The sequence below is a fragment of the Hesperophylax consimilis genome, chromosome 3, assembly GCF_061612785.1.
Source record: "Hesperophylax consimilis isolate HC1 chromosome 3, BYU_Hcon_1.0, whole genome shotgun sequence".
Lineage (NCBI taxonomy): Eukaryota > Metazoa > Arthropoda > Insecta > Trichoptera > Limnephilidae > Hesperophylax > Hesperophylax consimilis.
The window spans coordinates 36708843-36733724 of NC_142838.1; the positions used below are offsets into that span (position 1 = coordinate 36708843).

The 24882-nt window shown below is 33.5% G+C and overlaps 1 protein-coding gene across 1 annotated transcript in view; it reads left to right on the plus strand.

Moving 5' to 3' along the window:
• The window catches only part of LOC149425382 (uncharacterized), a 69479-nt gene that overhangs the window by 28405 nt on the left and 16192 nt on the right, over nt 1-24882 (plus strand). The gene's annotated exons all lie outside the window — the stretch shown is intronic.

The window sequence follows — 24882 nt, forward strand, 5'->3', positions numbered from 1 at the left end:
GAACAAGGTGAAAATGCATTACCTACCCAGAATAAAGATAATCCGGAAAAGCCAAACATTTTCTACATAAATCATCAATTTGATTTGTATCTTTGATTATATGCTTCCTATAATTTTTAGTATTAATGACTCTATCCTGAATAGCAAGCATAATTCCTTCTATTTCTGCGCTCAACTCTCCAATACTCAACCATTTGTTTGCCAAAAATTTGTCAACATACGTTTGGTTGAGATAATTGAAGTGTTTTGCGTGTAAAATTTTATTTGACCAGGAATCTAATAATTCCTGGTTGGGATTTATAAAAATGTTGGCATTCTCGACGTATAAATTTAAAGGTGTAATGTTTCTATCTGCCTTTCAAATTATTTTGTGCATTTCTGAGCTATGAGCTTTCCTATGGAAAAAATTTCTTAGCATTTCTACATGATTATGTTTCAAAGAAGTTATTTTGACTATACCTCTACCTCCTAAATTTCTAGGTAAATTAATTTGTTCTATAGCTGAATTTGGATGATGGCAATGAAACTTTGTTAGCGTAGTTCTAATTAATCGTTATAAGTTATCTAAATCTGTATTAGACCATTTAATTATGCCATATGAGTACGTTAATAGAGGTATTGCCCAAGTATTTATTGCTTTTACTAAATTTTTAGCAGATAGATTGCATTTTAATATTTTCCTGATCCTAGTTTGAAGTTTAATCCTAAAAGCATTTTTAATACTAGTATGGTCTAATCTATTTGATAGTGGGAATACTAAATACTTATAAACCTCGTCCCTTTTCATACTAGTAATTTGGAAATTTGTAAATATACTCTCGTCCCCATCTACAATTTTGCCTTTCTCTATATGGATCGTTCTACATTTATCTAAACCAAGAGTCATTTTGATATCATCTGAAAAGTTTTTAACTACCTCGATCATTTTTTCTAAATTTTGTTCAAAATTCGAAAATAATTTTATATCATCCATAACAAATGCGAAATTGTAATACTCTCCCTTGTATTACCCTTAATTTTTATTCCAAACTTGCTTTTAATGAACATTTTAGATAGAGGATTCAATGCTTGGCAAAACCAAAAAGGACTCAATGAGTCTCCTTGAAAATCCCTCTTTTAATTGAAATGCCCGGTATTAATATTTTCTTACCTTTTAAATTCAAAAGTAAATTGGTATTCCAAAAGGACATAATATTTTCCAAAAAGCTAATAATAATGGGGTTGATTTTATATATATTTAATACTTTGATCAGCCACGAGTGCGTTATTTTTATTATAATGTTATATTGCAAGCATATTAGATAACTCTTTATATTGTATTGTTTAAATGAATAAATAAAAAATTTAAAAAAGTCTTCTGTTTTACAAGTCTTTAGGAGGAATCTAGAGTTCAAACTCTGTTGATATAAAAAAGCTTAAAACAATAAAATTATCTTTGTGGTATATAAATATTATAAGCATACTATATATAAGTGTATGTTATGTATAGAAAAGTAGGTTTAATATATTTATGCATAAATCTTACAAGAAAAACCTTAATTCATTTTTTTTTTTTAAATGGGTTTAATTTTATAGGAGAAATTTTTAAATATGTATTCATTTTATAAAAGTATATACATAAGTGACATTTTAATTTAATATAAAAAAGATTTAATTAATTAAATCTGTAATATCCTTAGTTTGAGAATTGTAGGCGTTTTAATTCCCGCGCGTGTCCACTGTGTCCAGGTCAAGTAACGTCGCTAGTATTTGTCCACCAAAATAAAAGTTTATTTATCAAATACCAAATACCTAACGATCGGCGGACTCATGTCGACCCTTACTACTTGTTGCCGTTAAATGCACGGCGAATTTTGTTAACTACATGTCACATGGAGAGTATAAGTATATCATATGACCAACTTTTGGTAAAATTAATTTTAGTTCTCAACAATATCAACAGATGTAGCAAACGCAAGAAGTGAAATATCTAAAATTGCTATCTTAGCGACAATCAAAACCCTATGCGCAGTTATGAAAACTAAAAGAGGTGGGTGTTAACCAAATCGCAATTCCAAACAGCATATACTGGGGCAATAAGTATCTATATATAGTACATATGCTAACGTTATTTTAAAAGTTATTATGTACTAAACTTATAAAGATTTCCTAATACGCCGGTAAAGCGTTGGTATAGTTATACGAGGGAGAGGGCCGTATACTGCTCGGATTATAATCGTTACTCATGCTTATATCAATGCCAGATTTTTTTAACCTGGTTGTTTTTTTCCAAATTTTTCTGGCTTTCACCCTTCAAGGGTGTTCTAGGCCATTATTTTAAATTATGGAGAAAGAGAAGGTGAATTTATTATTGGAGTCAAATTCAGACTTAGATGAGATGAGATGTTGAATGAAGGGGAGGCAATTTTAGATAACGCTTGATAGAAGAGAGGATATTTGCTTAGAGAGGGACAACCAAAAACGATGTGATCTACAGAGATGTGCTTTATTTCAAATAAATCCATTTCAAATGGAAATGCAAAATGCAAAATGGGTATTTTCCATTTTGCATTTTAAATGCTTTTCTAAAAACCATTTTGCATTTTGCATTTTAAATGCTTTTCTCAATGCATTTTCCATTTTAAATGCTTTTTGCAACATTCTTCCTACTATCTCCACTCATTTTTTTTCATAAGCCCCAAATATCAGTCGGTCCTCAACCTCGCTATGAGAGATAATTTACATTTGTCACGTTGCTCCCTGGTAGGAGCCCTGGCAATTGAGTGATACCATTACAAAAAATACTGATTCAAATACTGAACATGGAGCCATGACGCTGTAATATTAAATGTTGGATAGCAGTTTCTATGTTTTTACGTTGGCAACATTAGTCCCGCGCAAATTTTTTGTGGTTTCATAATCTGTAGTCGTGGTGTTTTTGGATTTACCATCATGTAATATGTTTTTTCTACATTGATTTCCATTATTAAATGACAAAATTGTTTAAAAATTCTATAATTATATAAATAAGTAATCCAATTTTTTTCAATATTCATTAAATGATGAAAATTTAATTTGTGTTAATAAAATTATTGATCTAGGCATTATCTTCGACAGTAAACTCATCTTTGTATGTCATATTAATAATATTATCAACAAGGCCCTAAAGACTCTTGGCTTTGTTTTGAGAGCTGCAAAAGATTTCAATAATTTAGGAACATTTATTATGTTATATAAAACCCTTGTCAGAAGCCAACTTGAGTATAACTCTACGTTATGGTCTCCATTTTTTAATATTCATTCAGATAACATTGAAAAGATTCAATGGAAGTTTCTAAAGTTTATAAATTATAAATTGCATATTCCTTTACAAAACATAAATTACAATTACCTCTTGGATAAAATGTCTCTATTGAAACTTTCGGAAAGAAGAATAAGCACAGATTTAATACTGTTACAAAGAATACTACATTTTAAAATTGACTGTCCCGAATTACTTCAATGTATCAATATCCTAGTTCCCAAAAAATCATGCCGACATTTCTTACCTTTTTACTTCAATAACACCAGGACACTAGCTTACCAAAATTCTCCGATTCCGAGACTTCACAATCTCGGAAACAAATATTCTGATCTGGGTGATATATTTCATTTGAAAACTAATCAGTATAAATGTTGTATATTCTATCACTTTTATTCTTCTAGACACAAATAGACCTATGTACCCATATAACTTCTCCGCTTCTACTATTTTGTTTTGTTGAATCTTTTAAATTCAATTATATGCGTGAGGATTTATTTTTGCCATTATGTTTACATTCTTCTTTATTGTATTAATTTTTAAGTGTTTACTCTGATACAAAATGCTTATATTTTTTTAAAAGAAAAGCCCACTAGGGCGTGTAATAAATAAATAAATAATTATATTAATTGTTGACCTGAGAAACCATTTTGCATTTTCAATACATTTTGAAAATAGGTATTTTGCATTTTGCATTTGAAATGCTTTTCTAAAAACCATTTTGCATTTTGCATTTTCAAATGGAAAATTTTTGACCCATTTCCATTTTGCATTTCAAATGGTTTTTGATACCCATTTTGCACATCTCTGGAGATCTAAAGTTCCTACATCCAGAACACAGAATGAACAATCTGAGGAGTCAAGCACGTGCATTTTAAAAAGGTGAGAAAGAACGGAACAATGTCCAATCCTCATTCGAATAAGTGAGGAAATATCTTTTTTGATGGGATAGTCCTTTGTATTCATGCATAATAGGCTCCCTTGGATAGATTAGAAATGTTCCAATACTCTTTCCAAACATTGCGGGATCCTATCTATGAGGATGGAAAAAAAATGTCAGGGAATGTTGTTTTCCAAGGTAAGAATTGGGTTAGATGATCCTTGCTTTGCCAAGGAACCTGCAATATCGTTACCCACGATGCCAACATGTCCAGGAATCCAAATTAGAGTTTCTGTTTTATGAGAGCTTTGAATGGAGACTATTGGCACTATAATAAGGCATACAAAGTGATCATCAGGATGAAAAATAGGGCTGTATTTAAGATTTTGAAGGGAACTTAGTGAGTCAGAGAGAACAAGGGAATGTTCAAAATTATTTATTTAAAAGATTCAATTATTGCAATGCACTCGGCTGAAAATATCGAAAACAATTTTGAAATTGAATGAATTATTGTAATAAACGTTAATACCTATGCCACAGTTAGGAGAGTCTGGAGATTTTGATCCATCGGTAAATAAAAGATTATAACATTTATACATCTGCAATGAGTGAGACTGATAAAGTAAGTAATTGGTTTAATTAGAGCATCGGCAAAGTACAGTGATAATGACCTTACTGAAAGTGGAGTTAGCGTTTTGATTTAAAAACTAGTTATTTCACTCAAATGTATTACAAACACACCTATCTGTTTAATACACATGCACTATATGTATAAGTCATATAATTGCGATCATATAATTGTGAAAATATAATTGCTATCATATAATTGCGAACATATAATTACGATCATATAATTGCGAACATATAATTGCGATTCGATCCCAACTTGCAAAAAGGATAAATAAAGTGTACGTGCCTTCCCTCCAATGTAAAATATTCATTAACTTAATTGATAGTTCTTGCGACTCGTCACATTTTGCGGGCTTCAAGTGAACGAAACCAGTAATTATGAAGCGAAATTATTAAATTTTCTGAACTTATCGTACCATTAAATAATTTGGGAGGCGGGTATTGGTACCACGCCTTGGGAACCGTTCATTGGACAACCAACACCTCTGTCGTAGGCCATTCCGAATGGTTCACTACGTTTGGTGACTTGAGCAGGAATGCCTGGTACATGGGATGAGGTTTGACTGGGTCTTAGTAGCAGATGCGTCTGTCTACCTGCTGAGGAAGGCTCTTTGACCAGCCAGGCTCTCTCGACCCATCGCATCGTCTTACACCGCAGTGAGAGGGAGGGATTCATACGTCCGTCACTTCTGAATACGCAGAACCCAGATATCTCTAAGATATATACATCAAGAATTTCTCAAAATTTTTTCAACATCGCGGAATAAATTTTTTTTTTTCGGTGAGTAGATTACCGATTCTCATTCAAGTCTTCTTCTTAAAGGTGAATTTATGGAAGGTACGCATAACGAATGGTAAATTTTGAACGCGTCATCACAGGCAACCTGTGATCATGTGACCATGAAAGGTCGGTCGACTGTGAAACGTAACACCTACGCTACGTCTATAGACATTACTAGGTAACATATAAAATTATAATGCGTAGTGACATATCATTATGAAAAATTACATCTTATAATTATAATGTATTCTTTGTGGGGTATTTATACCGGGTTACGCTACCTCCTTCTTTATCTAACGTTTCGGACAGTATTACAGTGTGTGCCCTGACATCTGCCCTGATGATGGACACTATGATACTGTTCGAAATATTGGCTAAAGAAGGAGATAGCGCAACACGGCATAATACCCCAAAAATAAATCACTACAATACTTTTGTCCGTGAAACTCTCAAATTATATTTCTTACACTGAGGACACCAAGACCAAAAGTAGGACTTCCATTGTTCTGATGGCATTCTCTCAGAGTTCCATTCCGTTCCCCTTTCTATATTTCGAGCCGAATTTTGCGTTCATATTTAGGTAGAAATTGTACTCACTGGAAAGATTCAATAATTTAAATAATCATTTCAGTACCTTTCCTACCGCGCAACTGATCACAGGTTGCTAGTGCATTTCCGGGTTAGGTGCATTTCGCCGTTGAGTTCTTGTACTGGCAGAGAGAGGGAACACTGAGGACCCCTAATATAAGGTAGGGCTATCATTATTCTAGTGGCATCCTCTCAGAGTTCGGAAATATTACAAGAGCTATCGAAACACTGGTTCACGAAAACCATCGAAACTCTAAAAATTATTTAAAAAAAATAATTCTAACGCATTCAAATACCAACCTTTGTTATAAAATACAAATTATAATAATATTCATACTTTGTTTATTTCCATTGCGTGATTTTTGTGATATATTATATTACAACACCTTAAAGGCAATAAATTAGATGTAGCATTTTTGATCAGTTTTATAGTGAACAAAACTAGTTGTTGATGTCAACTGTATTATTTTCTGTGGAAACGTTCAGATTTGTTAAGGAAGTCACTACGCACTATTTTATTCCCCGCTGCTTCTATAATTTTATTAACATAATAATCCAATAAACTCTTGATTCAGTGATATTAACGGAATAGCGTTAATAATGACGTAGGCCCTAAGGAAAAACCCTGTGAGAAGCCTCAGGGCCTCCCACGTAAAAACAAGACTGCTCTGTGAAAAATGCCCTCGGTCGATAATTGAAAAAACTATGCATGTGCAACGCGTAATGCATATGATAATTATTTTTTCCATGTATGTAGGTAAATATGCATTCGCGAGTATCATTATTCAAAAAGACCCGTTTCGTTAAGGCCGACACGGAAGAAACTCGAATATTAAAGAAGGTAATGTTACGTCCCTCATTGCGAAATGTTTCGGTTCAAAGTTAATAAGGTACCCACCTAATAAATATGATGTGACAACAACAGCAGAGTTCTCCTATGAAATAATAATTGTGCATATCATTGGGAAATTTAACTGGTTAAGTAAAGGTCATGATTTACTCAAGGTTTGAAATAATGATACCGACTTAATGATTAATGTTGAACTCGGTTGTCCACCAGGGCACAACAGGGTTGCTTTTGACAGCTGTATAAATATGTTTTTCTTTTTTTTTGGAATAACTAAAAGCAACTATTTGTCCATATTCATATTTCGTATGTACAGTCGCAAACAAATAATTTGTCTTAATATTGTAAAGCAAATAATAATAACCTTTCAAAAAGCGTATTTTAATAAATTAAATGAATCAACGCCATCTATGAACACGTGGAATATATTATGGAGCGTCGCGTTTACATCGATTTAATTTTATTGACCATCGAATATAATATCGGCCATTCTAGAGGCAAAGGTTTGGAAAACTGAAGTGAAAATGATAAATTATGAGAATATTGTGCAGCAAAGACGAGCAGTAGCTGACTCAATATTTATACACAGAATTTTAAGCAATGACATTGACTGTACTGATCTTCTGTCACTTATTAACTTTAACATACCTTTGAGACGTACACGACATACAGTGCTATTCCACACGTTTAACTATAAAACAAATGCACAATCTAATTCGCCAATTAACCGAGCTCTTCATACTCTAAATAATATTTGTCTTAACTCTAACATTGACATAAACGTGGCATCATGTCAATAATTTAAACTATTCAGTGCGCATACATACAGACACACACACACACACACACGCTCACAAACACTCACATACACCTTTATACTACACACGTCACCTGATAATTAAGAAATAAACATACCACTTAGCAGACATTACAAGAAAACATATCATAGGTACACAACATGAAGTATACTATTCCTGTATATTGTTTCATCTCTGTAAATCATGTACTGTTTGTTTCTATAATATAAAATAATAAAAAAATAAAAATAAAAATAAATTATATTATATTTATTCATCATTTGACCTCTACTCGAATCGTCCAATTTCGCCAAATGAGTGTAGTATTATGTTACCTTATGTTACATACTCATATACGTTATATTACCCGATACCAGTAGGCCAATTTATAAACAATGTAAATTATTTTAAAGATTTAAGTAGGGTAAGAGTTCCGGGTCCAAGTCCAAGCAGATTTTTAAATATTATTATAAAACAACTGGTAAATATTATTTCAATTGGTTTTCATTATTTTGTCATCATTTCGAAATACAAAGTAATGGACTAAATTAATCGTTTATGAAGTAATTTATTTTTAAAATCAACAATTCACAAACAATAATTGCACGTCATAGATGAAAACAACCATAAGAAAATACTAACTGAACAAAATATAAATGAATACAAGTTCTAGAAGGATATAATAGTAAGAGGTTTTTTTACATAAATTCCACACAGGATATATCATCTTTGGGTATGCTGTGTGGAAGGTCTTTTTGAGAAAAGAGGAAGGTGTGAACATGGGTCTTGAAGAGGAAACACAGAGACAAAACAAATCGTTCCACAGCCGAGCTATTGAACTAAAGAACCAGTCGTAGAAGCAACCCGTTCTCATGTGACAAATAATGTCAACTGCGTACATATGTTGGGCACTTGTTTGGCATGTTTCCCGACTATGCACTGGAGCCGAAGGGATCAATAGGGCTAGTTCCTCGGTGCATCTTTCGTTGTAATACCGGTAGAACAAAGACAGCAAACCTTGTAACCCCTTTGTTAAAAGAGGGAAGACCTTGTACTTTCCTTCCGTGCAGGTAAATAGATCCGCCATTTCTGCGTTTGTATTAACTTCATGCAATCTAGGTACAAGCGAGTGTTTGAAATGGTCAATCCTGATATAGTTACAGTCAAACAGGATTTTGGAAAGAGTCATTATTGTAACGGATGTGAGATATGCGGTTGATGTAGTTGTAACGGATGGAAGATATGCGGTTGATGTAATTGTAACGGATGTGAGATATGCGGTTGATGTAATTGTAACGGATGTGAGATATGCGGTTGATGAAATTGTAACGGATGTGAGATATGCGGTTGATGTAGTTGAAACGGATGTTAGATATGCACATGATGTAATTGTAACCGATGTAATTGGATGTCGGGGATACATCAACATTATGTTTATACATTCATACATTCGTCTTAATATAAATATTTCGTTATTTCGGCTTTTTGCAATTCCACTGAGCTTTACTGTAGCGTTGAAATGTAACTAGTGAATTTAATTATTCTTTTTTTATACGAACTCGACACCTGACGCCCTGAGTAAAATTATTTGCGGAGGACTTATGAAAACTTTGGTGATGCTGTTTGTAGGATCTTTTTAATGAAAGGAAAAAGAGGAAGTTTCGGGCAGGAAAAAGGAATAGGGGGGGGGGTATAAATCTGGAATCTGGGAGTGTGTGTGTCCAGGAGTGACGGATGTGTGAGTCTATCTCTCCCACAGCCTTACAAGAGGATTCATAATTTTTGATTATTTTTTTGTTTATAATGTTTTTTTTAACTCGATCAAGTCGCATTTTTCACTACTTGACCTATCAATGTGTATTTCAGATGCGATGTGTTACACCTGCTGGTAAACCATGCAATTTGGATCATTATCTGGTATCCAACCTGCCGATCGATCTGTCCAGAGATAATATGATTAATTACGTTTGAGGTCAGGTTGCGCAGTCTGGCTTTTACTTGGAGCGCAGACGTTAAACAGGACATGGAATTTGAAGGATTGCGGTTAAATTAATAAGCTGAAAATAATTGTTATTATATTATATCGACGCCTTTAATATATAACGAATTTAGTTAATGCGACTTTTTACATGCACCGATTCAAGAATGCAATTCACTTTTTCGTGCTGTATCTTTGTTTTAAATGTGAATACCGCAGAAGAGTCCCAACTGATCCCTACTACCTGGACCCGGTGAGATTATCGCATCCCGAATCGCGATATGTTGTGAGGCTCAAGGGAGTGGGGGGATGGTGAGGAAGTTCGTTGAAGAATTCGTACACGGAGGCCGTCTGTCCTTTTAGAACGTCTCCGATTTTTTTGTCATTCGCCTTCGCATCGCTTATCTTCAATAACTTCACTTAAGGCGAAGCTTAGTGCTAAATCACTATTTTGATTAATCTTTATAACGAATTAGTGAACATTATGAATACCAAAAAATATACTTTAGATAAATTGAAGGTTTTCCTATCGTTTCTCTTGAGTAGAATACAAATAAAAAATAAATTACTCAATAAAAAATATAAATGTAAACTACAAAAAAAAAATTTCCTGTAGAAATGTATGAACGCGTTAAGGAAACAACTTTTAAAAATACATTATTATAGCTAAGATTATCTGTGACAGTTTCACTTGATTAACTTTTTTTATTTCTTTAAAATTATTTACATAATAAATAAACACCACTTTTGTGCTTGAAATCGAACGTTTCTAGACTCCGTTTGTCAAGCAATTTTAATGCCTATTCCCTACATTGGTGACAATATAAGGCATACTAAGAATATACACATTTTTGGCTTATAGTTTCCTCTTAACTTTAATCCCTCCAACCACCTCGTGTCAACACCATAATATTATGCGAGTACGTTCTTGTTCATCGTAACCTAAAATAACCTAAAATCGGCCTTGGGTTTCTACGTCTCTTCTCATTCATAATTCGGCCAAACATGATTTGTCACACATAAACCTCAAGGATTTCATTTCTCCAAAATTAGCCTCCTTTCACAATTCATCTAAGATTACGTGACTCACTGCCGTACATCAGGGTTGTTATCAGAATTCCGTAATGGACTAATAGCCTCGCTTTCTTTACTAGTGCTGCATGGCAATGAATATTTTTATATACTGATTCTCATACTATCGCTGACACCCGTCGTTGCTGGGGGTTATCCTTAGGAGATAGACATAATACCATCGAAGACTTTTCTGTAAGCCTTTTTAAGATACACAAATCCGTAGTACCTACATCTCATAAGGTTTAGCCGTCTTTAGCGATGTAAATGTCATTTTTTTACTACTTCATTAGAAAACATTGATTTTTCTATACTTTCTATAAATATTATATGCACGAATTATATATATAAACCTTTCGGAAGAATATCTCTAAATGATAGTGAAAATCCTATCAAAACCCGTTGCGTAGTTTAGAAGAACGCAGATAGTGTCTTTATTATATACCGTTTAGAGATATAATAAATTCTCTGCTTTGGCATATAAAAAAAAATACATTGCCTACTTTGCATGTTACGGCGTTTGACATTTATTTAGTACATTTACGTAAAATAAAACTGATTAATTTACGTATTTTTATTTATTTAAATGAATCAATTTGACGAATATATTTTGACGGATTCCGTAGTCGATTAGCAATACGGATATCGAGGGTTCAAATCCCTGTGTGCGTGAGTTAATTTCATTTCATTATTTTATGTTGTTTCACAATTTATTAATTTTAAATAATATATAGTTTATACGCGGCTCGTCCCGGAGTGAAAGATACTCTCGGTATCGCCCGGGTGGCTTTAACAGCCGTGTTTGGAGATACTAAAGTACACAATAACAAGGTACAGGATTTTCCAATAAGAGGTGTTATTTTGAATAGCCCGCTATTTCGGTAGATGTTACTTTTAAAACTATCATTTTTTGACATTTGACAAGTAGAAACTACGCCATTAATACAAATGGAACGATACACGCTTCAACAACGCATTGAAATTATGAAAATTCACGGCCGAAATTATGAAAATTCACAAAATCGACGGCCGGCATAGTCCAGTGGTAACGCATTGGACTGCCATTCCGAAGGTCGCGGGTTCGAACCCGGCGTGCGCAAATAAATTTTATTTGATTAATTTGTGTTATTTCACAATTAATTAATTAAAATAATATATAGTATATTTGCGGCACGTTCCAGAGTGGAAGATACTACCAGTATCGCCCTGGTGTAAGACCACCATTCAGAATTGAAACGTTGCTCCAAATGGCTTTAGCCGTGTTTAGTGACTAGATCTGAATAGCCAGTTACTTCCCCACCTTCCTCTTTCCCTTCCCCACTTACCTTCAGCCTCACAACATCCCCCAATTGGGGATGCCATAGTCTCACTGGCTCCAGACGGGAGCAGTTGGGACTCTTGTGAGGTATTCACTATAAAAAAAAAAAACTTGAATGAATCAAATGCAAATCATCTTGAGTGATGAAGCCCATTTCCACCTCAGTGGCTTCGTCAACAAGCAAAATTGTCGCATCTGGGGCTCGGAAAACCCAAGAGTTATTGTTGAAAAGCCTCTCTATCCTTAACGTGTGACTTTTTGGTGCGGTTTATGGTCCGGCGGAGTCATTGGACCTAACTTTTTCGAAAATTATGCTGGAGCAACAGTTAATGGAATGGATTGCGCTATCGAGAGATGATTAATGATTTTTATGGCCGTAATTGGATGGTATTGATCTGGACAACGTTTAATTTCAACAAAACGACGCTACGTGCCACACAAGCAACGAAACCATTGATCTTTTACGATTGACTATCAAAATAACACCTCTTATTGGATAACCCTGTAGTTCCTCATTTTACTTTTCCCCATCTCCTTCCCTCCCAACTTCAGCCTCCACAATACTCAATTGGGATACCGTAGTCTCACTACCTACAGACGTTTGGAAATCATTGGGACTCTTGGTGCGGTATTCATATTTAAAAAATAGGTTTCCTGAAGTTCTAATTTAGTATTCAAAGGGACCAAACAATAAATACTCACCAGGAGAACAAAAGAAAAGCATGATACATAAATGACATGAACAAAGATTGAATTAGTTTAAATGTCTGATCTGTTTCCGGGAATTATACAACAGTATCTTGTCATTCATAACGTATGCCATGACCTTGTGGCTTGTTGTAAACTAGACAAAGCCACACAATAAGTCTCGTAAAGGAACATCAATAACTAAATAAACCTATCGGATTTAATTGTTACCGTCGCGCGGCGTGACACAACTCAATTCACATCAATCAACATGCATTAAATATTTTTAGCTCAGAGTTACTTAGCCGGAGATTTATGAATATATGGGACATGTTATTTTTTTTGAAAATTGTAATAATTTAGAAAATCATAAAATGGTTTTTGTAATGTTGATTACTTTGAACTTAGGACCGATCTTTCCGGTGTTTCCCATCCTAGAAATATGGCAAAATAGAAGCAATTATATAATACAACACTGAGAAAACTAAAATAATTACATTTATCGTTAACCCATAAACAATGGAAGGGTTAATTTATGTTTATTGCAATTCGTAATGTAATTTTGCCAACGACAAAGCAGTTGTTAAATAACTCAATAATAATTCAACGAGTATTTACAAAAAACGTACAAATTTGCCCAAATGAAACACAACAAATTCTATGAATTCGATATCCTCTTAATTTTACGATGATATAACCAGCTGCTCTAGGTCAAATGATAAAATTGTTAATAGTTACCTAATGGTTTCTATTCAGAATCATGCATTAAATGTTAATCTCAATATGTTAGTAATCGACCGATATCACTAAAAATTGTTTGTTTTGTTTGGTTTGTTTTCTTCTAAGATTAGTGAAATTTTGCATCCTTACCCTCCAAAACAAGAGGAAAATTACTGTCCATATCTCATTTCTAAAAACTGGAAGACTGTTACTTTTTTTTCTGTGTCTTGTTATGTTTCATGTTTCGTTTAGATTCTTCAATGAAGAATATTGATGAGCGTAACCTTCAAAAGTTATTCCAATCAAACAGAATATTCGTTTAGACTTTTATAAAAAGTCAGTAGGTGTCCCATATAAATGAAAAATTGATATATTTATCTGAGGCACTATGTAAGTTATAAATAGAATTCGTTAGATCTTTGTAACACGGGGAAAATTAGTTAAAGATAATATTGTTAATTCTGAATTTGAAAAATGAGATCAACAAAATTGACGTACAATAATTAGGTTCCAAGCGTTCCAATAGTTGGGTTCAAGCAGCAATGCAGTAAGATTAAAACAGGCCCTCTTCAAAATCAAATTACCGTATGGCTCATAGAATGTTGCAGAATGAAATCGGAAAGCTTCCTAAAAGAAATTATTATCTGACTGAAGAAAGACCATTAAGGACGGGTTGTTTCGGAGAATTTGAACTATTCATCAAATTTCAACGTTCATTTTCGGGTTCTGTGAAAGTCCTATTCAAGTTCTGTTATTATATCATTGTAGGCTAGTTGCTTGACAAAACTGAAATAAAAACAGAACTTGAAAAAATCTTCCACAGAACTTGAAAATGAACGTTGAAATTTGATGAATTGTTCAAATTCTCCGAAACAACCCGTCCTAAGTGAATTAATTCCGACTTGATCCATATTATCGTATGTTTCATGTTTCGTTTATTAGTATTATCTCCTTCTTCAACGATAAATTACGTTGACGCAATATAACCAAAAATTCATTCAGACTTTTATAAAAATTCAATGGCTGTCCCACATAAATAATATTTGAAGAGCTATGATTAAATTAGCTTTATTACTACTAATAATATTTTTACACGAATGTAGGTTATTAGCAGTATTCTTTTTAACTTAACCCCACACAGGAGGTCCTCAGGAAAATAATTTACCTCAGGGCCTATGTCATCTTTTGGGATGTTGTGTTGAGGGTCTTTTTTGAGGAAAGGAAGGAGTTGAAGTTCTGGGAAGGTAAAATTTATGAGAGTTGGGTAGGAATCTGGAATCATTGTGTCCAGGAGTGACAGAAATATGCATGTATCCCTCCCACTGCGGCGCAAGGCGATGTCAAACCAGTTGGAGAGGTCAAAGTGTCTCCGCCAAACCAACCTCTCCCGATCTGGAACGCCACGCAGCTGGTGGAACTACGGCACAGGTGTCGGTTATTCAATAAATGGTTCCCTTGGCGGCGATGCATGGTAGGAAAATGATTTGATGACTGGAAACACTACTAACTCAGTTGCATATTACGTAGGAATTACGAATCCAGCGGGAAATGGGATAGCGTGAATAATGATGCCATTATTTACCCAACGATGCCATTTAAATTCATGAGATATTATCTAAATAGGTTCGAGGTTTTAAAGACACGATTAAATTTCAATATTTTCTTGTATAATCATCAATCAGCACGCCATTTACACCTGTATCGCATACCAGTAACGCATTTTTGCACATTTGGATGGAAAAAAATAGTCATATATAGGCACTACATCATAATATATGTAATGTTATGATTGCATTGTGTGGAGTTTTGCGTGTTGAAACATTGTTTAGTACCTAATTGTGACGTACAGTTATGACTCCATTTTATGTAAATCTCGTCTCCATAGGTAATAATACTCGCACACATTCATTTTTTTAAATGCATATAGTTGAGATCCACGAGATTGATATGAAATCATCGGACAGCAATACCTTTCCAGCCATTCAAGTATGACTAGCATAAAAGGTAGAATCACCCTTCTCGCCGGAACACTACGCGCTCCTGTGTTGATTCCTAAGGCCCGGTATATCGATTTATTTAAAGCACGGCTTGGTTAGAATGTGGAGCTTAGCGCGGCTTGGAACATAAGCAGTATATAGGTCGGAAGTAAGTATGCAATAGTAAAATGCCAATGTCCTGCCCTGGTGTGAACTATGTTCAGATACCTGGGGAGACATAGCGTAGAACCAGAACCCAATAACAACCCTGGTGAACTTTATTAAAGGGACTGCGTTGTTATTAAAGTATTGACGTAAAATGGGAGATAGCACGATGGGCCTATTGCCTAAGTGCTCACGGGAACTACGTGTAAACCGTCTCCGCCCTTAAAAAAAAGTATTGTCATTGTCTATGGTATTATTAGAGATAAGTACCTACTTGATTTTCTATGCTGCGTGAGTGGTATGTCTATGCTCCTACGTCATCGAAAGCTTTCAAAATGTCAAATTTTTTAGGCGGGACCAATTTGCGAGTTGATTTTTTGATAAAGTTCCCACTTCGAAGTAAAATATTGTAGGTCTTTAGTGTATTTACCATCAGTTTTTATGACGAGAATAAATCGTTAATTTATTTTTATGTCTAGGTTTTATTGTATGTAGAGAGATTTTATTTTATTGTCTGTAGAGGTTTTATGTATATGTAGAGATGTAGATAGTTAATGAATGAACCATTTATTTAGTCCATTTTTCGTATAGCCAACATCTGCTATTGATAATAGAAACACGGGGAGATGTGGCATATAAGCGTGACGACTGGCATTACCGACTTTCGTTACCCCGGCGTTACCCGGGCTTTTCACACACACACACACGTTTTTAGAAATCAAACGTAGATAGTAATTTTCTTCTGATTTTGGAATTCAAGTATGCAAAATTACATAAAGAACTAGCAACATTCTTTATGGGGGTGGAAAGAGGGGGATGGGCCGTTTTATAGTCTCATGTAGACAGTAAACTTTAGTTTTGAAAGTCAAATGTGTAAAATTTCATCAATTTCGGAATAAAACTGTAGGTTTGTATTGAAAAAACAAAGCCACACACCTACGTCAAGACACTTCTGCACATATTATCAGGTCGGTATTTATTATTTGGTTAGGTATTATTAATATTTAATGTTTATCTAGTGACAAATATTAAATACAAAATTCATTAATTTAATTTTACAACTGTGGAAACTTATGAATACAAAATGTCATTTTCGGGTTGTTTCGAAGAATTCGAACAATTCTTCAAAGTTGATTTTCAAGTTCTGTTATTACTTCAGTTTAGTCAAGCAACTGGCTTATTTATTTTAATATATTTTTTTCTTTTTATTTAGGAAGCAAACAGTCGTACAGTAAAAAATTATAACAATAAACATTCATATGTTCTAGACCAATTAAGTCCCATATACATATATAATAATGTAATGGCAGAACTTGAATAGGACATTCACAGAACTCGCAAATGAGCGTTGAAATTTGATGAATTGTCCAAATTCTATGAAAAAACCCATCCTAACTATTTATTTACCATCCAAGAAACATTCTTCCAAATACAAAGCTTACGTCAATGGAAAAAGAATACCTTGGCCAAGCCTCATCGAGCTTCATTATAATTCTCCTGGTGTACAAAGGTAGTGTTTGATTTTCTCATTGGCTACTACTTGGTAGATTCCACGTTGTTTCCCTGGTTTAACGTTCTCCATTTGCCACGCCATTTCTGTCCCAATTTACATTTTCTAATTTATCATACCAACTTATATTATTTAACCTGACCGCAAATAGCTCATTGTGTAATGAACATGATTATTATTACAGCTGGGATTGTTTTGCTTTCGTCACGACTCAGTGCCCTGGTATTTTGTGTGGTTTATTTTGTATTACTGTGTCAGAGAAAGAGTCCAACGGCGCACGTTGAAAGAGATGGAAATGTTTTAATTAAGGATTTTTATTACATAATAGCTCAGCCGTGAGAATTCACGCGATATTATAATTACATTTTTTGCAAAGTAGGTATTTATAAAATTTTAGCCTCAGGATCATTGTCTTTCAAAAATAATTATTGTCAATTTAATATGAAAGCATCCTAAGAAATCTAAACAAAATAAATAAATACGCATTTTAAATATAGAATTTATTATTAAGGCGATGTCATACGTAGTAATTCAAAATCATGTGTCTTTGGTTTGAAAATTTGGTGCCTAGAAATGTTTCAGATGCTTTAATTAAATACTGCGAGTAGAATACATCTTGGCCTTTGAAATAATCGAGTATTTTTAGATGTCTTTTTATAAGCCCAGAAAAAAATAATGTAAAGGCCTATGAAAACTGCTAAAGTTCAAAATCTCCTACTTACGAACCCATTTTCGGTTATGATTTTATTGTATAATGTGGCAAATTAAGTTATTTATAATATGATCGGAAAAATTTAATTCCAATTTTGAAAATAATACAAATTCAAGGCAAATCAGAGGTCTATAGAATATAAATTTAAAACACGTTTATTTTGTAAGGACCTCAGTATTTTTGATAATACTATCTTGGTGAAAATAGCAACGCACGGTCTAGCAAGAAACCCTTACTCTAGAAACTATGTAACCTAAACAAGATAGGTAGGAACTTTAAATTTTACTTCTGTATGAATTCAAGACTAACAGAACCCAAAACATGTAGTCTCGAGGGAATATAGTATGTATGTTAGATGAATTAACTAAAAACGTGTAGTCTCGAGGGAATATAGTATGCATGTTAGATGAATTAACTAAAAACGTGTAGTCTCGAGGGAATATAGTATGTATGTTAGATGAATTAACTAAAAACGTGTAGTCTCAAGGGAATATAGTATGTATGTTAGATGAATTAACTAAAAACGTGTAGTCTCGAGGGAATATAGTATGTATGTTAGATGAATTAACTAAAAACATGTAGTCTGGAGGGAATATAGTATCTATGTTAGATTAATTAAATAATATAAGAAGAATATTAAGTAAATTATTACTTACTAAAGATTTTATGTAAATATTTTTATTTTTAATTACATCTTTTTGAATTTCACTTTTATTTTCGTAAATAAATTCTTGGAAGAGAAAATTAACCCAATTTCCGACATTCTATCGAGCTGAAACTCGGCAGATAAACTCGTTGTCGATGACACTGCATTCTGTCAACTTTTTGTGGTATCACGAATACACACGCAGACATATACGCATTTCTCTGAAATCGGATAACATTAAAGTAGTTAATATACAAAATAAATGTCAATCCTACCCAATCGTGATTTGGGGCAGTTGTTAGCGTGGTTGACTCCAATCCCTGGGGAAGAATCCTCAGACAAACAAAAAAAATTCTTTGAAATTGTCTACTAGCTCGCCTAAGAGATGGCTCAACTAGGTCGAAAATTGAAAATAGAAAAACATTGTTTTTTACTGGTTGTTTCTTTAACAGTTTATGATTATGCGAGGTGGCTTATGTTCTGTACTTTGAGATTACATTCCATATAACTTCTTTGATGAACCTGGACTGATGGTATGAATTTTTTTTATGCATTCATATAAAAACTCAATGAATTCCACTAATACCTTTTACAGCCCTTGTTACGTTACTATTAAATTTTAATAACCGGCCAAGCAGGAAGAGATAGTCAAGTTTCCTTGTTTAGTCATGTCATGCGACGGTGGACTAAATTCTAGCTTTATCAATATATTCTGCCAATTTACTCTCTAATCTAAACGAGCGAAACTTTTCAAATGAACAACTGACCATTTTCTTCGGTTTGTTACCCATAAATCCACCTAAGTTCTAGAATAGATTAAAAGAGAACATTCCGATTACAAAATATATTAATTCCAAAACAACTATACTCAATCTACGCTCGTCAATTTCATGGCAGATTTGTAAGATCCTTGTCTTCAGGTCAGATGTGTAATTTTTACACGTGTTATTCCGAATGAACTATTTGAAAACAAATATCATAAAAAACTATTATTTTGTGTTGAACACATTATTTTAAATTAAAGCCAGTATCCTTGGGGGTAACATTTTGCAAATATTTGCCAATTAGTTAGGTAAGCCTTATATATATTTTCATGATTAAAAACCCATACTTATAATTATTTATGTGTTACTATTTTGTACTGAGGTACGTATTAAATTTACTCTGAAGAAGATATGATTGTGTTAGAAACTAGTTAACTTAAAAGTTTTTTTAAATATTTTTTTTTTCGTTTCTCCACATAGGAGGCCCTGAAAAAAAATTATTTTCCTTCTGGCGTATGTCATCTTTGGGGATGCTATGTGTAGGGTATTTTTAAGGAAATGAAGGGAAGGACGTTACGAGAAGGAAAAGGATGTGAGGGGAGTATAGGAATCTGGGGATCAGTATGTCCAGGAGTGACGGGGATATTAATCCATCCCTCCGTAGAGAGTCCGACTGGAGAGGTGAAGGGTCTTCCACAACTGTTCCCCTGTTCCGGCCCGCCATGCAGCTGGTGGGAACACCTGGATAAACCTCACCACGTGAACCCGGACACTCCTGCTGAATCACCAAATGTAGCGAGCCACGATGACAGATGTGTTGGTTATCCAAAAAATGATTTACCGAGGTGGCGGTATCCATATTAAAACTAAATTTTCATTTCAAATTAAATTATCTACAGTAAATAACTGGTCAAAATGGATTTTCTTATCTTTATTAACTAGATTAGAATATCAAAAAAATTACCAAAATTATTCTAAATCCTCCTCAACACCACTTTTCCTTCCATCTGACAATTAATATATTCTAAATTGAAGAGGTGGTGCCCGTATTACACCAGCTCCAAGCTTTGAAACAAAATGGTATTTAAGTAAATAAAGGGTTTTCCAATAAGAGGTGTTATTTTGATATTCAATCGTAAAAGATCAATGGTTTCGTTGCTTGTGTAGCACGTAGCGCCGTCTTGTTGAAAGTAAACGTTGTCCAGATTACCATAAAATTCCGGCCATAAAAAAATCAGTAATCATCTCTCGATAGCGCAATCCATTCGCCGTAACTGTTGCTCCAGCCTCATTTTCGAAAAAGTAAAGTCCAATGACTCCGCCGGACCATAAACCGCACCAAACAGTCACACGTTGAGGATAGAGAGGCTTTTCAACAATAACTCTTGGGTTTTCCGAGCCCCAGATGCGACAATTTTGCTTGTTGACGAAGCCACAGAAGTGGAAATGGGCCTCATCATTCAAGATGATTTGCATTTGATTCACTCAAGTGAATTTTAATAATTTCAATGCATTGTTGAAGCGTGTATCGTTCCGTTTTTAATAATGGCATAGTTTCTACTTGTCAAATGTCAAAAAATGATAGCTTCAAAAGTAACACCTACCGAAATAGCGGGCTATTCAAAATAACACCCCTTATTGGAAAATCCTGTACATTCTACGAAAAATCTATTGAAAAATTATAATTGGATCTTAACAAAAATTCTCATGCTGCTGTTGGTTGTACCATGATTCATCAATTTTCATATAGCTTCGATCTTCGGAGCAAAACTTGGTGTGCCCGTACTTCCATTTTCATCACTGCCTTATATTCACGCTTTAAAAGTAATCAAGCGGATCTACAAATGCGTCTTTTAGGTTTTTTTAACAATGGTCTTTGGAAATGTCGATTTTCTCTTACTACTTTTTGTAGATCGTTGTGAAGCAAGAACAGACAAAGTAACGCCTAATTAGATACAAAAATAAAGCAACATTGTCACGAAATATTTCCTCGTAATTTCACGATCAGTACCTACGCAACATTGCCCACAGTCAACATTGCCCACTTCCTTATGTCAAATTATTATAAGCAATATTTAGTCGCCTGAAATATCCATACAAATTGAAAATGTCTCCAGAGTAAAAATAAATGCCGCCAACGGGAAATGAACCCGCACTTTCTGATGTCCGGAAAGGTACTCTGGACCACTGAGCTCGTCGGCTTATTTTCAGCACGCCAAATAATTCATTATGTACTAGTACTTCAATCAACAATTACTGCTTATTTTATTTTTACTCTGGAGATATTTTCAATTTGTACGGATATTTCAGGCGACTAATTATTGCTTATAATAATTTGTTATCCTTTGCTTTATGCGTAAGAAACCTTGTCTTATAAACATTAGTTTATCATTAAAAAAAATAATTTCCTTATGTCAATATTTAATGTCGCCAATCAACCGTCACGCAGCAATATTATATTTCAAGGAGCTTGGGTTTTTGCAGTTTTTTCTTTATCGATAATTCTTTCCTTAATCATTTTTATGCAAACATAAGTATATTTAAATATAAATATATGTAATTACAGTATATATGATATGATATCCTTCAACCGAAATCTAGGAAATATTATAACATATTTCATATTGTCGTTACTTTGTAAACCACGAGTAGCAATATCATCTGCATGTTTCAAATATAGTTCGATAAAATCATTTAATTTTATAGAGAATGTTTATTTATTTCATTTTACTCCACTTTGTTAGATACAAAATTTATATGTTTCGAGAACATTGTTCTCTTCATCAGAATGAGTATTTTGTATTATACTAAAGTGAAATACCTACAGATTACATTGGGAGAGGGATTAGAGGCCGGGGGGGAGAGGAAACCCAAATCGGCAGAAGAATTGACGAAAGAGTGAAAGGGATAATAGTGGGGAAGTTAATTATGAAATTACCTACATGATTGTCAGAAGGGGAAAATTAGTTAAATGGGAAAATATTCGGAAGAGGTTCGTTTATATTTTTTTGTGATTATTAATGTATATTTGACAATATTAGCACTTTTCCTAATCACAGTGTTTTTAAACCTGTATATAAATATGTATGGTCATGTTTCTAATAAATACGTTGCTAAATTGTGTTTTAATTGTCAACACAAAGTAAAAACCTTTAGAAGAAAGAGTTATTTGTCTGTAAATCGTTTTTATTTCATATTTGTATTATATAAGTAATAACATATTGCATATAATAATAAGAAAATAAATAACAAAGACACAAGACTCATCGATAACAGAAAGAAGAGTTTTTTTAACAATAACAAAAATGGGCTCTCTTGTAATTGAAGATCGACTAGTTTTAGGGAATTTTTCAATTTAATTATCAATCTTTGAATTATTTTAAGTATACATAAAATATGATCATATGTTCCTCCCCAGCCAATAACACCATATTTTAATATAGACTGAACAATTGCTCAGTACACATTTATTAGGTTTCTAGTTTAAGAACATTTGTCTTATAAATATACTAGCTACCCGCCCCGGCTTCGCACGGGTGCAATGCACTAATGTGGCATCATAAGAGTCCGACGACACATGTACTATCATATATCTAACATTGACAGTTTATAGTTCCAAAAAGTGCGTTTAGCAATTATTTTACTTTACGTAATGTGCTTTATTTTTTATAAATATTTTATTGTAAACATACATTTTTTCGCACAGCTTTTTAAAATTATATTAGCTGTAAATATTAATTTTTATCTCGAATCAGACTATACTGCCAGTAACTACAGAATGTCTTTGTGTACAATATTTACAGCTGTTCTTTCATTAGACATCACAAACAGATTTTTCTTAGAAGTTACCCCCGAAAGGGCTAAAACACTCAAATCTAAACCTGCAACATTGAATCTTTGAGCCCTGTGACTTGTTAATGGTCATTAAAAAAGACAGTTTAACTGGATTTGGGCGAGTAGAGCGGATAAACTTAAATATGATGCGAATGTGAATAGTAGAAGAAGTCGGGGAAGCCCGAGGAAGACATGGCACGATCAAGTGATCCAAATACGGGTAATGTCAAGATTCAAAATAACAGAAGGGTATGTATGAGCCGATGCGATGTATGAATGTGAGCAAGGAGTGTGTGCTTAGACCGCGTTGTTTGTCGCTTCGTCATCTATGACTACCCCTTGCGGAAAACGGTGCGATGGTTAGTTAGTCAGTTAATTTATCTAAACATACTTTCGTTGATCTAGAAATTATGGAGAAAAAGAACTATTCAAGAAGAATGACGCCAGATCTCACCGTTAGAATGTTTTTGTTTATCCATCCGCGCGAAATTCTAAAACTATTGTATTTTCGCTAAAAAAGATGGAAATAATTTTATTAACTGGAAATATTAAATTTATTGATTAAAATTTCATATCATATGGTTTGAATTTGTCAATAATTTATTTTCCTTATTTGTATTTCCCGCCACTATTGACTAGTTTTAATAAATTTCTTGCATCGAAAGTAGACTCCCCTATAAGGTATGGCTACCCAGATATGGGAAACATTCACTGAATTTCTAATTATTTAGTAACTAAATAGACGCAGTTTGTATGCCGACCACACTCGATAAAAATATATATTCACATTATGTAACGGAGAAATGCAGCATAACAGGGAAACGATGTTATACAGATAATATTAGCCAATAGAACTGCAGTAAGAATGAATTACCTCCTTTTGCAGTATCTAGTGCGTTGTATTACTACAGCACACTATAGTCTGTGTCGTGTTGCCTACATAGTTGCATACAAAATTATAATTTTTTATAAGAACAGTTTTAGGTAAACAGTGGCGTGAACAGAATATTGGGTCGGAGTAATATCAGGCAGAAGGGAAAAACTAATTTATTACAAGTGACTTTGTTCTAAAATCACTAATGAAAACCCAAAAAGCCATGATGAAAGTTATTCTGAAAGTCACTATAAGAACTAACACTGACTAAATCTTCAACAAATCACTCTATTCTAAAACAATACTCCTTTATAAATAGAAAACACAATAAATGACAACTAACACGTATATTAGAAACCCCAGATCTCAGAGTTGGAAACATATCCAACAAGCAAATACAAATTCAACATTTGGGCAAAAAAGCTTCCTATACTACGGTACTAAACTCTACAACAAAATCACACTCTCATTCAAAACTTAGAACAATATTAAAACATTTAAATCTCAAATAAAAACTGGATACAAAACGATAAAAAAGCACCCTCTAAAATATTTATAATTATTTCATAAAAATGCTACAACATTTTAACAATAAGTTAAAATAATTCCCCAGGACGGGAGATCCCAGTGAGGATATCATTATATCTATTTTTTACAAAAAAAGGAAGAAAATAAAACATTTATTTATTCAGACAACTATTAGTTTTCGCTAATAGTGGCTGTGGCCGATTAGGTTGAGATTTCACAAGCCAAATCATTCAACTATGCATATTACAAAACTATTACTGGATATATATTTAAAAAAATCCATATTTTCCGCTAAA